Source organism: Heterodontus francisci, chromosome 1, assembly GCF_036365525.1.
Source record: "Heterodontus francisci isolate sHetFra1 chromosome 1, sHetFra1.hap1, whole genome shotgun sequence".
In the NCBI taxonomy this organism is placed as follows: Eukaryota; Metazoa; Chordata; class Chondrichthyes; order Heterodontiformes; family Heterodontidae; genus Heterodontus; species Heterodontus francisci.
Window position 1 is genome coordinate 280,924,922 of NC_090371.1, and position 16,847 is coordinate 280,941,768.

The following is a 16,847-nucleotide window of genomic DNA, read 5'->3' on the forward strand; positions in this document are numbered from 1 at the left end:
GGGAGAATCTAGAACTAGGGGCCACCATTTAAAATAAAGGGATAAGGAGAATTTTTTTCTCTCAGAGATTTGTGAGTCTTTGGAATTGTCTTCCTGAAAAGACAGTGGAAGCGGAGGCTTTGGATATTTTTAAGGCAGAGGTAGCTAGATTCTTGATAAGCAAGGGGGTGAAAGGTTAGCGAGGGTAGGTGGGAATTTTTTTTTATTCATTCATGGGATGTGGGCATCGCTGGCCAGGCCAGCATTTATTGCCCATCCCTAATTGCCCTTGAGAAGGTGGTGGTGAGCTGCCTTCTTGAACCACTGCAGTCCATGTGGGGTAGGTACACACACAGTACTGTTAGGAAGGGAGTTCCAGGATTTTGGCCCAGTGACAGTGAAGGAACGGTGATATAGTTCCAAGTCAGGATAGTGTATGACTTGGAGGGGAACTTGCAGGTGGTGGTGTTCCCGTGCATTTGCTGCCCTTGTCCTTCTAGGTGGTAGAGGTTGCAGGTTTGGAAGGTGCTGTCTAAGGAGCCTTGGTGCATTGCTGCAGTGCATCTTGTAGATGGTACACACTGCTGCCACTGTGCGTCGGTGGTGGAGGGAGTGAATGCTTGTAAATGGGGTGCCAATCAAGCAGGCTACTTTGTCCTGGATGGTGTCGAGCTTCTTGAGTGTCATTGGAGCTGCACCCATCCAGGCAAGTGGAGAGCATTCCATCACACTCCTGGCTTGTGCTTTGTAGATGGTGGACAGGCTTTGGGGAGTCAGGAGGTGAGTTACTCACCGCAGGATTCCTAGCCTCTGACCTGCTCTTGTAGCCACGGTATTTATATGGCTATATGGAATGTGCAGTTGAGGTTATGATCAGATCAGCCATGATCTTGTTGAATGGCGGAGCAGGCTCGAGGGGCCAAGTGGCCTACTCCTGCTCCTAATTCGTATGTTCGTATGTATCTCTTCAAAATGCCTGCTCACCTGGTTATGCAGCATCTCTCAGGACTGCCCTGAAGATTTACGAAGAGGTGGGGAGGGAGAGTGGGAAGAATTTTAGCAGTTGGGAAACCCGGAAACACAAGGAACGCGATATGCTGGAGATTTTAATAGCAGGGCCTCATTTGAATTTGTTTGTCTCCATTTCCCGCCCAGCAGACAGCCAGATTGAGAAGCTGGTCACGAGCGGACAGAAAGGCTTATGGTAGAGGTCCCCATCTGGGGACTAGAGACGAGGGAGGGTGGGAGTGGGAGGGAGAGATCACAGGGGAGGGTGGAAGAGATTTTATGGGGAGAAAATGCTCCAGAAATTTGCGTGGTGGAAGAATCAATCCCTGTACCTGATGGTGAATCTCAAGCTGCACACATTATTTGGCCTCAAGCTTCATTTCCATCAAGCTGTGGACAGTAACATGGATTGGAAATCACTGGTGTCACAGCAACCCTCAGGTAAAGGCCGAAGCAGGGAAGAGGAGACCAGTGAAGGTGGGGGGGGGGGCGGTGCAACTGGATCAGGAAGGAGGAAAATTGGGTTGGAAGGTAGTGATGGTCAGATGTAGGGATGGAGATAGCAGCTGCGATCGGCGGGGCGGTTAGAGTGGGCAGTAGTGTCCAGGATTCTTTGACTGTAGGGTCAGGAGGAGCATTCCCACTTCTTCCAGTTGCATGATCATGTAAGTCTATTTTAAAAGCCTTAACGTTGGTTGTGGCCTTACAGGCAATCTGTTTAAGCATGTAGGCCTGGTTTTCCTGAGATTCGGCAGCCTCAGAACAAGTCTATCTTGCAGTTGGGACTGAGGTTAGGCCCCTTATTTACATCTGCAATGGGCTTTATGCTTTTTTGGTCATGGGGACTGTATGCAGATTTTGCGGCCTTTACCAATATGGCGGGCGATGAACTTTCATTTCCTAGTAAGTATGCCCCATCTGCCTGCTTGGATGGATGTAAAAGATCCCATGGCATTATTTCAAAGAAGAGAAGGGCAGTCCTTCCTCAGTGTCCTGGCCAATATTTATCACTCAACCAACATCACTAAGAACAGATAGCATGGTCATTATCACCTTGCTATTTGTGGGACCTTGTTGTGCACAAATTGGCTGCTGCATTTCCCACATTACAACAGTGACTACATGTCAAAACTAATTGTTTGACATCCTGAAAGTTGTGAAGGGCCATGAATTAATGCAAGTCCTTCTTATAATTTCTTTATTCCTCTGTCCACTGAAAAAGCAACGTGCCTCCATCATGCCCAATGCATTTGCTTAAAACAGGAGCTTGCCTGAATATTGGATGTGAAAACATTACCAGGAGTAGCAGGAGTCTTAAGGAGAGGGACAGCTCAGTGAGATCTGAAGAGGATGAAAAGGGATGACATATCTATTGCTCTGTTTCTGTATTGTAGAAACCTTTCATAATGCATAACATCATCCAGCTTTCAAACAAAATGCTACTGTAAAGCTAACCTTGAATGGCAAAACACAATCACAGTTAAAGGACCTTCACATTCCACACACCCTCCCCCATGTTTGTAAAGAATAAGTTAGTAATTGAAATGGAAGGACAGTCACATGTCTGAACTGCACCAGAAATTGTTTCAGTTCTGATAGCTCCTTAAGCAAAGATATCAAAATTCAGTTGTGACTGCTAAATCACGATTAAGTTCAATCACTTTAGCTATTTACGCTGAACACTGCCTAAGCCACACTATGATACAAATTTGATATGCTAAATTGCTTGAATGAAGTTGGTGATATGATGAGTAGATGAAATTCTAGTTGGCCAAGAGATGCAGAATGGGTAATTTGTGGATCACGAACGTGAGTAAGGATATCCGTGCATTGAAAACCCAAGAGGAGCAGGTTCAAGGCCTTGGAGTGGCTTGAATCAGGTGTTATGCCCCTCATTAACATATTGAAGGACCCTAACACCTGTTTAAGGTGGCTACCAGGGATGACCTGAAAAATTGTCCAACCCAATTTGGTATTGGGTGTATTGCCAGCATGTTTAGGGTACGGGAGACAGCATGGTGAAATCAGTACCTTTGGCTCCCTTCTGCTCCTGAGAAACAGGCGTGGCCAAGTCCAATTTCTATGCTTACATGTTTATGATGGCGTTTGACATGGAAATCATTCCCAAATGCGATGGAAGAAGAGATAACATTGCTGCACCTCTGCTGGATTTTATCTGCTGAATGGTTTTCTCCATCCTTGTGTTTTTTCCCCTTTGGTCATTGTACAGCTGGCACAGCAATATTTCTGTTGTGTTCTTATTTACAGCTCTTTAAAGGTTACCTATTCTCTCATGATGGCTGTAGGTCTTTCTGCGACCTTTTGGAGGAGAGGGTTGCGCTTTCAATAATACAACCCATGCCATAGATGCTTAGGGTTGTTAACCCTCCAGGATTACCCTGGAGTCTCCAGGAATTAATAATCCCCAGGATGTTGCTGGGAGCAACACTCAGGGTGAAAAACCAGAGGCTGAGTGAAAAAAAAGATTGTATGCTTGCTTTAAACAATTTAGTTTTTTAGCTATAAAAACATTGGGGATGGGGGCCGAGTGTTTAACTAGGCAAGGTGATTGGAGGTTATGTGATGAAATTGCCATGGATATGACCAACAAGAGTTGGCATTGATAAAGTGGCTAGCAAAAGTTTCCTTCACTTCAGTAATGTGTGCGTATCGCTCCATCTCAGCAAACCCTGGCTTGAATGCTTTGTCATTTTCCATGCTAGTGCCACTGCGATTCGCACAGGTTATTTGCTTGAGAAAGCACAGCTAGTCTGGATCATGTCAACTAACGTCTGAGCTGATGTCTTAAATTTCCACCAACAGAGTAAATAAAGCCAGCGAGACTAGGAACAGAGCACAAGAATGCCATGATTGGATTGGCACGGTTCACAGACATTGCCTCAAAAAAAATGGATGTAGTCAACTGTCTAAAAATAGTCCACTGGGGGCTTCAATGGAACCTGCACCACATTTAATAGAAATTTGCCATAGTTTCTATTTAACTCGTTGCAGCAAACAACTGAAATTCAGGAGAAATGTCTTTGCTCGGAGCGTGGTGAGAATGTGGAACTTGCTACCACAAGGAGTAGTTGAGGCAAGTAGCATAGACGCATTTAAACACATGAGGGAGTGTTTGCTGATGGGGAAGATGAAAATAGGCAGGAAGAAGCTTGTGTGGAGCATGGGCCAGTGGGATGAGTGGCCTGTTTCTGTGCTGTACGTTCTATGTAATTCTATGAAATCTGAAAGGACGTGGACATAACCTCAAGCAAGTGGCCTCACCTTAGTCCACACTTTGTTTTCTTTTATCCTAAACAACAGGCTTGTGTTTAAGGAACTAGCAACTAGATGATTCTGGGGATTTGGGCATCGCTGGCAAGGCCAGCATTTATTTCCCATCCCTAATTGCTCTTCAGTAAGATGGTGGTGAGACATCTCCTTGAACCACTGCAAGCCAAGCAAGGAACATTGTGATTTCCATGGTTACTTGCAAAGATAAAAGAAAAAAAGATCTGCATTTATATAGTGCCTTTCATGATCACCGGATGTCTCAAAGCGCTTTACAGCCAATGAAGTACATTTTGAACTGTTGTAATGTATGGAACATGGCAGCCAGTAATGGCATAGCAAGCTCCCACAAACAGCAATATGATAATGATCAGATAATCTGTTTTAGTGATGTTGATTGAGGGATAAATATTGACCTGGACATGGGGGTAACTCCACTGCTCTTCTTCGAAATAGTCCCATGAGGTCTTTTACATCCACCTGAGGGGAGAGACGGGCCTCGGTTTAATGTCACCCCTGAAAGACAGAGCCTTCAACAGTCCAGCCCTCCCTCAGTACTGCACTGGGAGCGTCAGCCTGGAGTAGGACCACAGACCACTAACCCAGAGGTGACAGTGCTACCCATTGAACCATGGCTGACACCTAAGCTCTGAAATGACTTTCTTAAAACGCATTGGTAATATTTCTGTTTATGAGCATTCAGCTTCAATCAAGGAGTAAAACCATTACTATCTGTGAATGACAGTCTAATTATTAGGTCTACAGTATTTGTCTGGTACCAAGCAGTTTGCCTGAGGATAAACTGTACATTTTCCTTCTCTATGAATACAATTTCTTTATGATAACTGAATGGCATATCATTGCAGGTAATGCAAGTTGGTTTCATTGTTATGGCATACTAATTTGGGGCTTCACAAGGAAACACTTATTGATAATGTGTCCTGTGTTTGATTCTCTCTAATTTTCACCCCTTCCTTCCCTTCCAATAGAAGGTGTACAGGGTTGTACAGTCAACAGGCACTACAACAACAACTTGCATTTGTACAGTGCCTTTAACATAGTAAAACATCCCAAGACCCTTCATAGGAGAGTATTCAGACAAAATTTGACACCGACACACACAAAGAAATATTTGGACAGATGACCATAAGCTTGGTCAGAGAGGAAAGTTTTCAGGAGCATCGTAAAGGAGGAGGGTGAGGTAGACAGCTTTAGGGAGGGAATTCCAGAGCTGAGGACCTAGGAAGCAGAAGGCAGGGTCATCAACAGTAGAGTGATTAAAATTGGGGATATGCAAGGGGCCAGAATTGGAAAAGCATAGAGATCTCAGGGCTAGAGGAGAGATAGGAAGGCTGTGGATGGATTTAAACACAAGGATGAGAATCTTAAAATTGAGGCGTTGCCAGCTTAGGTCAGAGATCATGGGGGTGATGGGTCAGCTTAGACTCTTTCTCAAATCTCTAGAGTGGGACGTGAATCCACAATCTTCTAACTCAGAGTGGAGAGTACTACCCACTGAACCACTGCTGACAGCATCATAAGGCTAATTATCTGCAAGTGCAAGTGGAAGTCACATTATGCAATACTGGTGAAAACCTTTCAGAATTTCTTTTCTGCTTTAGCTTAGCTAATGACCTAATTGAAGAATTGGACAATGTGATGGGAGGAAATATGCATTTTCCTAAATGATGGACAGGGTCGGACGACTGGAGGTTCTCATCTACTTGAATCTTATGATCTTGTGAAATGCAGAGACAAGCATTACGTACTGCACCTAGATTGCTGGAGCATATAGCTGTAGGAAATCAGTTGCCCATTTGGTACCACAGTGAAGTATCTCTACATGTTTCAACCTCCCAAATAAAACCTGGGGCGACTTAACCGTGCTACATAGAATTACATAGAATTTACAGCCTAGCTACAGACCATTCAGCCCAACTGGTGTTCACGCTCCACCCACTCTATTTACCTCATCTCACCCTATCAACATATCCTTCTATTTCTTTCGCCCTCATGTACTTATCTAGTTTCCCTTTGAGTGCATCTACGCTATTCTATTCAACTACTCCCTGTAGTAGTAAGTTCCACATTCTCACCAATCTTTGTGTGCAGAAATTTCTTCTGAAATTCTTTTTGAATTGATTAGCGACTATCATATACTTGCCTCTTGTTGTGCCTTAATGAAAACAGAAAGTGCTGGAAACACTTACCAGGTCTGGCGGCATCTGTAGAGAGAGAAGCAGAGTTAACATTTCAGGTCAGTGACCTTTCATCAGATTCAGATGAAATCAGTGTTCTAATGAAAGGTCACAGACCTAAAACGTTAACTCTGTTTCTCTCTCCACAGATGCTGCCAGACCTGCTGAGTATTTCCAGCACTTTTTGTTTTTATTTCAGATTTCCAGCATCCGCAGTATTTTGCTTTTATTTATCTTGTTGTGCCTTGTTGTCCCACTGCCTAAAGTATTTGTGAAAAAAAACTCAACAAAAACACGAGGCTGCACATCTGTCAGCATCTGGAAAAAGACAATGTTAGATCATAACGTCTGCCCCTGTTTTGTTTCCTTTTTTTTTTGCTGGTTTGTTTTTTGCTCTTGATTCTTTCTTAATCCCTTTACTTTGTGTTTGGACAGCTGCTATCCTGCCATTCACACCTCCTCTAGACACACCTTTTGTTTCTTTACTTGTCCCATTAGCACTCCCTTTGGCTTTGTACCATGAAAACTTTTGTCATTTAATCTGAAATAAAAACAGAAAGTGCTGGAAATATTCAGCAGGTCTGGCAGCATCTGTGGAGAGAGAAACAGAGTTAACGTTTCAGGTCAGTGACCTTTCATCATTTAATCTGACCTGCCCTTCACCCCATCACAGACCTTCCCTTTTTTTTCCCACCCTTCCCGGTTTCACTTGCTCAATGCCGATTACATTTCTAACTTTTCTCAGTTCTGATGACAGGTCAACAACCTGAAACATTAACTCCGTTTCTCTCTCCACAGATGCTGCCAGACCTGCTGAGTGTTTTCCAGCATTTTCAGTTTTTATTTCAGATATCCAGCATATACAGTATTTTGTTTTTGTATTATTGTCCTCTGTGATTTATGTGGGAAAAGTTATAAAACCATAACAATATTCACTGCATTTCAAAAAATTTCAGAAAACAATGCAAAATGTTCATTCTTTTCTATGCATTAATATAGCATATTGAACATAGCTGTCAACTGTTGCTCAGTCGATAGCACTCTCACCTCTGAGTCTGAAGGTTCTGAGTCTGAGTCCCATTCTAGAGATGAAAGCTCATAATCTAGACCGACACTCTAGTGCAACACTGTCGAAGGTGCTGTCTTTTTGATGGGACATTAAACCAAGGTCCCATCTGCCCTCTCAGGTGGATGTAAAAGATCTCACGACACTATTTTGAAGAAGAGCAGGGAGTTCTCCCCAGTTCCAGGTCAATATTTATCCCTCAACCGACATCACTAAAGCAAATTAGCTGGTCATTATCATGTAGCTAATTGTGGGAGCTTGCTGTGCGCAAATTGGCTGCTGCATTTCCTACATTACAACTGTGACTAAACTTCAAAAATACTTCATCAGCTCTCAAGCATTTTGGGGCATGAAAGGTGCAAAATAAATGCATGTTCATTCTTTCTAACTATTATTTTTACTTTACATATTTGAAGCCATTATTGCAGATATTTTATTTGTTTAGTTTAGTTTAGAGATACAGCACTGAAACAGGCCCTTCGGCCCACCGAGTCTGTGCCGACCATCAACCACCCATTTATACTAATCCTACACTAATCCCATATTCCTACCACATCCCCACCTGTCCCTATATTTCCCTACCACCTACCTATACTAGGGGCAATTTATAATGGCCAATTTACCTACCAACCTGCAAGTCTTTTGGCTTGTGGGAGGAAACCGGAGCACCCGGAGAAAACCCACACAGACACAGGGAGAACTTGCAAACTCCACACAGGCAGTACCCAGAATCGAACCCGGGTCGCTGGAGCTGTGAGGCTGCGGTGCTAACCACTGCGCCACTGTGCCGCCCTAAAATGAGTTGAAAATGCCATTTAAAAGTTAACTTGACTTTACTTAGAAGCAATGTGTTTTTTCATTTAGCTGTGAAATGTAATGTGGTTATTTAGCTGAATAGCTTATTCATATCACTCTTTATCTTTTTTTCCCCCTCTTTCATGCTCTTTGTCCGTTAGGTAAACAGATTAAAATGTCACACAGTCCAGCATCCCCAGTGCGTCTGTAGGTAAATATATTATCGGGTGTGTAAAAATTGCCAACTCTGGCTGGACATATTCCTGGAGGTTTCATCACATGACTTCCTGCCTCCAAGTGCCCCGCCCCCAAACTTCCACCATTGGTACATCCGCTTCCCCACACCCACTTGGAAAGAGAACAGATTTTTTTCTATCCAATGAATTAATTTTAACTGACAGTCAAATAGATTATTTTCCCCCCTCACCAATATTTTTATAACTCATAAATGAAAATGCTCAAAGAAATTGAAAAGAAACACAGTTTGTTTCTTCCTGGGTTTTTCTGGCCACAGTGTCCTGGAGACAATCCTGGGGGCTTGTTGGCAGCTCTATGTGTAACATGAAGCGTACAGATTCAATCCCAGTTTGTATAGAGTTCACTCATCTCCAGCAGGTCAGCAGTAGCATGTTGCAATTCGCCTCAGTGCCCAAAGGCTAAGGAGGGCCGGCTCCCTGCTCCAAATTACCGTCACATGGCTCGTCCTGTGTCTCTTAACTGTGGACCTGGATCTGGTGTTCAGACTGTTCAATCAACTCACATGAGAACATAAGAACTAGGAGCAGGAGTAGGTCATACGGTCCCTGGAGCCTGCTCCACCATTCAATAAGATCATGGTCAATCTGATCTTGGCCTCAACTCCACTTTCCCGCCTGTTCCCCATAACCCTTAACTCCCCTATAGTTCAAAATTCTCAGCCTTGAATATATTCGATGACTCAACCTCCACTTCTCTCTGACATAGAGAATTCCAAAGATTCACAACCCTCCGAGAGAAGAAATTCCTCCTCAGCTCTCTTAAATGGGCGGCTCCTTATTCTGAAATTATGCCCCCTAGTTCTAGATTCCCCCACCAGGGGACGCGTCCTCTCAGCATCTACCCTGTCAAGTCCCCTCAGAATCTCCTCTGTAATCTACATGTGGACATTTTCCATTATGTGTCATTGGATAATAATCAGTAGTCGGAGCCTTGGTTGATTTGTTCTCTCCTTCGCCCCGAGTGCCTTTCAGCCAACAGCAGCATCACAACTGCTTCCTGGCTTTAAAGTAAAGCAATGTGGCAGTCTAACTCTGTCCACCCTAATTGTTCTAGCTGTTTCCTGCTCTTATTTCATGAGCAGTAATAGGTTACTCTGTACCTGTAGCCGGGGATTGATATTGCGAAAGTACTCCTGAGAGTTCATTGCAATGGGTTTAACCGACATCTTTCTCAGGATTGTTTATTTGATGTTCAAATATTAATTGGAGCTGAAGGCTGCAGCAGCAGTCAAATATCTTGGGTGTTAAGGAGTGATTGAAAGTCCATTTTTAAAAACGTGGAAGCAAATGTTGAGGAGATTAGTGGCCACCCAGTTTCATTTCTATGAGGCAGGCAAACCTGAAAGTTAGTCAGTATATATTTTGTTGTATTCTGTGGAATAACACCTCACACTTTGTTTAAATGGAGTATAATAATGACATTCTCATCACCCTCTTAAGAGAATGACTGGATGTTGCTGATTTAGGAAAGTGCAACCTTGCCATGGCTCTGGCCCATCTCAATGTTTTTAATGACATCCTGCTTTGGTGTTGGTGTTAAATAGGACCCGATGTTATTCTGTTTACGTTTAGTTACTATAGCTGTGGTCTTGTGGTTAACACTTTCTTCCTGCAAAATGTGCAGCTGGAAATACAACATGAACACTCAGTAAGTGTTCCATTGAAGAAATAAATAATAGAGCACAGCAGACAAGGGACACTGCTATAGTGCAATATAACAAGAACCACCACCACAACCACTGCAGCACCTTTAATGTAATAAAACATCTCAAGGCGCTTTACAGGAGTGTTATCAAACAAAACTAGATACTGAACCACATCGGGAGATATCTGGGTAGATGACCAAAAACGTGGTCCAAAAAGGTGCTTTTGAAAGGTCGTCTTAAAGGAGGAGAGCGAGGCGGAGAGATTTAGGGAGGGAATTCGAGAACTTAGGGCCCAGGCAACTGAAGACACGGCCACCAATGGTGAAGTGATGAAAATCGGGGGATGCTCAAGAGGCCAGAATTAAAGGAGCACAGAGATTTCATAGGGTTGTAGAGCTGGAGGAGACTACAGGTACAAAATCATGAAGGCTTTGTGTTAGCAGAGTATTGCTAGATTACTGTTAACTCTGTTATTACTTCAGTTTGTCTTGTTTTAAAACTGAACTGAAAATTGATCCAGTGCAATGTTTTTCCCTCTCTTTTCCCTCAGTTGTGCCATATAATCAGTCCTTGAAAATCAATTTAGCAAATAAGGCAATGACAGTGCTGTAGCAGGATCGATACTTTACGAGCCTGTCAAACAGTGGTTGTGCTTCAAGCCGGACTACCTGTTCGTTTGGTCTCAATAGGACTGAATGGGAATGATGTTGGATAATTCTGTGCTTGGATTGGGAAGGTATTTATCCTGATGGTGCGTGGTATCCGCCAATATCTTACTCAGGTACGATGATTGAGAAAGCCTTGCTTGGTGATCACCCACTGTAGAAGTAGTTAGACTTTATCAGATTTATACAATCACTTTACAAACATGGTCAAAAAATCTTTAAAAGCATTATTTAAAATGGAGTTTTGTTTAATCCAGGTCTCCAGATCACTCGACTATCAACATAGCCATTTCTTCTTCTTTGGCCTCCTTGTCTCGAGAGACAATGGGTAAGCACCTGGAGGTGGTCAGTGGTTTGTGAAACAGCGCCTGGAGTGGCTATAAAGGCCAATTCTAGAGTGACAGACTCTTCCACAGGTGCTGCAGATAAAATTGGTTGTCGGGGCTGTTACACAGTTGGCTCTCCCCTTGCGCTTCTGAAGTCTCTTCGACTCGCCACGCTTTAGCCCCGCCTTTATGGTTGCCCGCCAGCTCTGGCGATCACTGGCAACTGACTCCCACGACTTGTGATCAATGTCACAGGACTTCATGTCGCGTTTGCAGATGTCTTTAAAGGAGAGACATGGACGGCCGTTGGGTCTGATACCAGTGACGAGCTCGCTGTACAATGTGTCCTTGGGGATCCTGCCATCTTCCATGCGGTTCACATGCCCAAGCCATCTCAAGCGCCTCTGGCTCAGTAGGGTGTATCTGCTGGGGATGTTGGCCGCCTCGAGTACTTCTGCATTGGTGATACGGTCCTGCCACCTGATGCCAAGGATCCTCCGACGGCAGCGAAGATGGAATGAATTGAGACGTTGCTCTTGGCTGACATATGTTGTCCAGGCCTCGCTGCAGTAGAGCAAGGTACTTGCATCATCAGCAATGAGGAGTTCCCTGATGAGGACCTTCCGTACTTTGGTCTTCACTCTTAGACAGGCAAGGTTTAACAACCTGCCATCTGATCTTGTGTGGAGGAAAATTCCTTCTTCTGAAGACTTGAACGCATGTGAGAGCAGAAGGGAGAAGAAGATCCCAAACAGTGTAGGTGCGAGAACACAGCCCTGTTTCACGCCACTCAGGATAGGAAAGGGGTCTGATGAGGCGCCATTATGCTGAATTGTGCCTTTCATATTGTCATGGAATGAGGCGATGATACTTAGTAGCTTTGGTGGACATCCAATCTTTGCTAGTATTTTGAAGATACCATGTCTGCTGACGTAGCCAATACAATACCGAAAAGTGCAGTACCTAAGTTTGCCAACCCTCCAGAATTACCCTGGATTCTCCAGGAATTAAAAATTAATCTCCAGTACACTGCTGCAAGCAAAACTTGGGCAAAGAATCATAGGGACATTAATTATTTTCATTTATATCGTACACTCTTATTTATTAATTATAAAAATCTTGGAGAGATGGGGGAAACAAAGGATAGTTTGACTGACAGTCAAGAATCATCCAATCAGGTAATGAAAAGTCGATTCCCTTTTCCATTGGTGTGGGAAGGCGGGGCACCCCAAGGATGGACATGCCAGGTGACCAATGGTGAGAGTGCGGAGGCGGGGCAATTGGAGGTGGGAGGCCATGTAATTAAATCTCCAGGAATGTGTGCAACCAGAGTTGGCAACCCTACTGTGGCTGAGTCAAGTAGTACTGGGAACCTGGTGGGTACAACATAAAATATGTATATCTCATAGGAGTTGTTGCGAAATGGCACATAGTATTTTATAAGATCCTATATAAATATATGGGATATTTTACATTTAGTACCTCATAGAATAATTCAATAAACACAGTTCTGCTACATAAAAACACACTCTTAGAAGATGGTAAAAACATTAAAGTAGCTGGGTGTTCAAAGAGGGCAATATAGGTGCCTATTGAGTGATGTTTCCTCCACTACCTATCAATGTGGCAGGATCTCATCTTCTGATCCCTGTGAGTACCTATGTGTTATGTTAGATTCACAATTACCAGTGAACAGGCACCAAGGAGCAGGGGATTGGGGTGTGCGAAGATTAAATTTATGAGTTAGAAAGAAAGACTTGCATTTCTATAGCACCTTTCATAACGTCAGGACATCCCAAAGTGCTTTACAGCCAATGAAGTACTTTTGAAGTGTAGTCACTGTTGTAATGTAGGAAATGCAGCAGTTAATTTACACACAGCAAGCTCCCACAATATCAAAGACACAATGGCCAGATAAACTGTTTAAGTGATGTTGATTGAGGAATAAACATTGTACTTGTGGGAGATCGGCTTCATTTATACTTGTGCCATAAATAAAGCTTCAGGAATAGCTTGGTGCCATTCACTTGGTGTATTGGTTGCAGTGTATAACATGTTCACTGCAGCTACTTGCCAAGGCTCCTTTGACAGCACCTTCCAAACCCGAGACCTCTACCACCTAGAAGAACAAGGGCAGCAGACTGTTGTAATGCAGGAAACACGGCAGCCAATTTCCATACTGCAAGGTCCCACAAACAGCAATGTGATAATCACCAAATAATCTGGTTATGTGATGTTGGTTGAGAGATAATATCAGTCAAGACACCATGGATAAATCCCCTACTCATCTTTAGAATAGTGCTATAGAATATTTTACAGCCACCTGAAAGGGCAGTTTTACATCTTATGCAAGAGAGAGCACTCCTTCAGTATCAGCCTTGATTGCTCTGTTCAAGTCTGTGGAGTGGGCTTGGAACCCACAACCTTCTGACTTGGAGAGGACAATGCTACCAACTGAGCCACTGTTGACATTATTATAAGCAAACCATCTATGTTATAAGTTCAAGATCAGTTAGCACTTGGCCACTTTTATTTCTCAATTATAATTAGATGTTCCAGGCACTGGGCACAGTGCTGCTCAAAAAATGGACTAAATGTTATTGGCCCATCTCAAATGAAAATATTTGCATATTCAGTTGATGGCACCGATGATAACAAGCAACTGGAGATAATTCATCAGCACATACATTAAAGAATGGAGACCCTCACATTCTTTCTTTTGGGCCTCCTTATCTCGAGAGACAATGGGTAAGCGCCTGGAGGTGGTCAGTGGTTTGTGAAGCAGCGCCTGGAGTGGCTATAAAGGCCAATTCTGGAGTGACAGGCTCTTCCACAGGTGCTGCAGAGAAATTTGTTTGTCAGGGCTGTTGCACAGTTGGCTCTCCCCTTGCGCCTCTGTCTTTTTTCCTGCCAACTACTAAGTCTCTTCGACTCGCCACAATTTAGCCCTGTCTTTATGGCTGCCCGCCAGCTCTGGCGAATGCTGGCATCTGACTCCCACGACTTGTGATCAATGTCACACGATTTCATGTCGCGTTTGCAGACGTCTTTATAGCGTCTTTATAGACCCTCACATTAAATTGCAATAACACAATCTTCTGAATATATTTAAAACTGCTTCATTTGTCTTATTTAAAGGGTTGTTTCAATAGCACAGAGATGCTAAAGACACCCCAGAGTGTTTTTAGTTTTAATCTGTTCAATATAATGTTGAAAAGTGGCAAGCTGTGATAATGATAAACTGTAACTTGAACTCTTCTTCCCACCTTTTTCTCTTGGTGCACCTGTGATCATCATCCACATTCATGTCTTTATGTGTTCCCGTTATGATATACTTTTGATTTTCTATTCCTATAGGTCTATGTACTTTCTGTTATGAAGTCCTTTGTGTTTACTCTAAGCTGATTTAAGACTGTGATGAGTTTCAAATTGCATTGCAATCCATGCAAATTAATCATATAGAGCAAACTGCTGCCTTCAGGCTGGGATCTACTAAACACAATGGACTGAATTTTCCCAGCCCTTTGAAGAAGGACTGGAAGGCGGGAGGGCTGGTAATATGGCAGGGGAAGGCACGGGAATGGAAGCCAATGTCTTCTTGCCAACGTGGCATGTTTCCGGCGGCGGGAAGCTTAGCAGTGCAACCCCCCATTGGGTGGCCAATTGAGTCACTTAAGGGCCCAGCCCAGCGGACATTTTTCTACTTTGGGAGGGCCCGCCGTCGCGTGGGGAGTCTGCCAAGTAAACCCTGGTGGCCTCCCAGTGGGTTCCCAGGTGGGTTCCTCCTTGATGGGCAATGGCTACCCAGCACCTAACTCACTGCCAGTGCACCACCACCCCACCACTCCACAATCACCGGGGCCTGCCTGCTTGGCCCTGGCTGTTCAAATGTAACTTACCTGCTCTTCAAGAGCACCTTGGCATTGAGGCGCCCTCTGCTTCATCTTCCAGCCACAGCAGTGGCCACTGCTTGAGGTGGCACTGCTGAGGCTGTTGAGCTGCCAGATCTCTGATTGGTACTCTGATCAGTAGCTCTGGGGGCAAGCTGTCATCTTCAATTGGACAGCAACCTAGGCGGTGGCCTCTTTATTGGCATCCACCGGCAAAATGCCGCCCCTGGGTCCCGCCGCCCGTCGGAGCAGTGTTGGTTCCCACTTTCGGCCCCAGCAGTGGTACTTGACCCTCAACGGAAAAATTCAGCCCAGTGATCGCGCTGTGTTTTACTCCCACCAATTATTTTTGCCTCTCTTCCTTCTCTGAAGGTATTGACTTCTTGATGGAGCACCTTCCAAACCCGTGACCTCTACCAACTAGAAGGACAAGGGCAGCAAATGCATGGGAACACCACCACCTGCAAGTTCCCCTCCAAGTCATACACTATCCTGACTTGGAACTATATCACCGTTCCTTCACTGTCACTGGGTCAAAATCCTGGAACTCCCTTCCTAACAGCACTGTGGGTGTACCTACCCCAAATGGACTGCAGCAGTTCAAGAAGGCAGCTCACCACCACCTTCTCAAGGGCAATTAGGGATGGGCAATAAATGCTGGCCTAGCCAGTGACGCCCACATCCCTGAATGAATTAAAAAAAAGTAGCATGGGTATTAGTTGACCTCTAGTAACTTGGCCAAGTAGTCATTATTCATGTCTGACTGTTGGACTATTGGCCCAAGGTGGTCATCACAGTTTGAAAATCCTAGTCAACTGTCCCACCCCTGACGCAGAGGCAGTCAAGCCAATGGTAGCACCAGTCCCACCATCTTGGTTTGTGATTAACTAGCCCAGCTCAGATGAGGAAGTTCCCAAGTAGCTCATCTACTCAATGGAAAAAGTTGCTATGACATCAAGGAAGCATAGAGATGTATCTTTACCACGTGGTCTAACTAATGAAAATAGTGCATCATTGTCAAGGAAAGAAGAGACATAGAATCATTCAACAGCACAGAAGGAGGCCATTCAGCCCATTGTGTCCATGCCTACTCTCTGCAAGAGCAATACAGCTAGTCCCAGTCCTCCACCCTTTCCCTGTAGTCTTGCAAATTGGTTCTCTTCAGGTGCTTATCCAATTCTCTTTTGAATGCCTTGATTGAATCTGCCTCCACCACACTCTCAGGCAGTACATTCCAGATCCCAACCACTCGCTGCATAAAAATGTTTTTCCTCGTCTCGCCATTGGTTCTTTTGCCATTCACTTTATATCGGTGTCCTCTGGTTCTTGGCCCTTCCACCAATGGGAACAGTTTTCTCTATCTATTCTGTCTAGACCCCTCATAATTTTGAACCCCTCTATCAAATCTCCCCTCAACCTTCTCTAAGGAGAGCAACCCCAGCTTCTCCAATTTATCCACATTACTGAAGTCCCTCAACCCTGGAACTATTCTCGTAATCTTTCCTGCACCTTCTCTAAAGCCTCACATCCTTCCTGAAATGTGGTGCCCAGAATTGGACACAATACTCCAGCTGGGGCCGAACCAGTGCTTTATAAAGGTTCATCATAACTTCCTTGCTTTTGTATCCTATGCCTCTATTTAGAAAAGCTCAGGATCCCCTAGCCGTTTTAACCACGTTCTCATCCTTCGTAACATTAACAGTTGTAAAGCTTTGCAGGCACTACTTCT